Genomic DNA, 1,638 nt, shown 5'->3' with positions numbered 1-1,638 from the left:
GAACTACAGGGTTAGTACCCACTAGTGGAAAACTGGGCAATAGGCCCGGTCCATTTGGGCCTTTAGACCCGGTTCCAGAACCGGGACCAACTAGGCGGGACTAAAGGGGGTACCCTTTAGTCCCGGTTCAAAGATAAACCGGGCCTAAAGGCCTCAACACGTGGTGCGACCAGGGAGCTCGCGCTGGAAGGGCTTTGGTCCCGGTTCGTGGTACGAACCGGGCCTATGTTTCTCTGCGCGCAGAGAATTGCTATTTCTGCCGCGGCACAGATTTGGGCTGTACCGGCGTTTCTCTGCGGCAGAGAAACAGTCTGTTTCCCTTGCCGCGGCAGAGTTTCAGCAATGCATATATATATCATTCAAGAAACCACAAAAAATCGTCATGAATATATATAGACATCGTCAACAGTACACGACATAGTCAACACAGTACACGTAATGCATGCATATTTACAATACAACTTTTCCTGAACGAATATCCTCCGCCGTCACGATCTTCCGATAGTGCTCTCCACCTGGGGTAAGGACCTCGGTAATAAAGAATCCCGCGATATCCTCTTGAATTGCTTTTATTTGATCCGCTGTTATGAGAGTGTCCCGCAGGCGTGTCATCTATATTTAAAAAAGGAGATCAATATATAAATGGAACTCAATACAATAGATGGTACTAATTAAGATTAATTGTGAAAATTTGTTATCGTACACGAGTGTGGTGTATTTGGGGATCCCCACCCTTGGGACAGGACATGTCACGCATGAAGGTGCAGACGTAGTATCCACATAAGTTATTCCCTTTTTCCTGCCTCATACACTTTACGAAAAAATAGTTCGATCAAACTAATAATCAAGCATCGTATTGAAAGTAAATATCATATATAAAGTTTCACGGACATAGCTATATATATAGTACTACTTACAGGGTAATCTCTAAATGTAAGCTCCGGTTTCCATTCACCCGGAACAATATTGATGAACCGTTTCCAAGCCCTGCCCGGCAAAAAATAATGAGTAAATGAGTAATTGATTAGTTGATGATATCTTCGAATTAGAGCAGATGAAGATGCCAATACGAAATTGATTGAAACTACCTCTGGAGGATGGCAGCCATGTCCGCCCATTCCGCATATTCTTTACGTTTCGAGTCCATGACGTTTACGACTCCAAGGTGAAGATCAATGATTAGGAGAATAAAATGGAAACTGCACAAGCATAGCTCAATGATTACGAGAATAAAGTGGAAGGTGCACAAGCATAATGTATGTTATATATAACACTCACTTGAAGTTGTAGGGAAAGAATATATCCTCTTTGTCTGCTTGCTTCTCTAAAAACATTACGATGTTGTCCTCTGTGTCCTTGGCGAAGTCTTGAACCGTAACTTCATGAACTGTGTTTGGGTCTATGAACCCCAGCGGTAGGAGCTTGCCTCTTTTGTATTCCAGCTTCTTCATTCTGCATAATTAAATGTATAGCGTACACAAAGAATATAATGAGGATAATTGTTAGTGCAAATGAATGAGCTACAAACTTAATTACACAAATAAATCACTTACAGAGTAGCAAGCGATGACAGCTTTGTCGAGGGCGTCTTGATTGAATAACTGAAACAGTTCTTCTACGTCAATGTTTATCTCGTCT

The 1,638-nt window shown here is 42.1% G+C and overlaps 1 long non-coding RNA gene across 1 annotated transcript; it reads right to left on the bottom strand.

Annotated features, from left to right (window-relative positions):
• Positions 1 to 557: 557 nt before the first annotated feature.
• LOC139832146 (uncharacterized) lies at positions 558 to 989 on the bottom strand. Its single transcript, XR_011746801.1, has 3 exons — positions 918 to 989; positions 704 to 811; positions 558 to 612 (listed from the first exon to the last, which is right to left on the bottom strand). It is a non-coding gene; the product is annotated as an uncharacterized lncRNA (long non-coding RNA).
• Positions 990 to 1,638: the final 649 nt, after the last annotated feature.

This window comes from Lolium perenne, chromosome 6 (assembly GCF_019359855.2).
Source record: "Lolium perenne isolate Kyuss_39 chromosome 6, Kyuss_2.0, whole genome shotgun sequence".
In the NCBI taxonomy this organism is placed as follows: Eukaryota; Viridiplantae; Streptophyta; class Magnoliopsida; order Poales; family Poaceae; genus Lolium; species Lolium perenne.
This window is presented reverse-complemented; position numbering and strand designations above follow the sequence as displayed.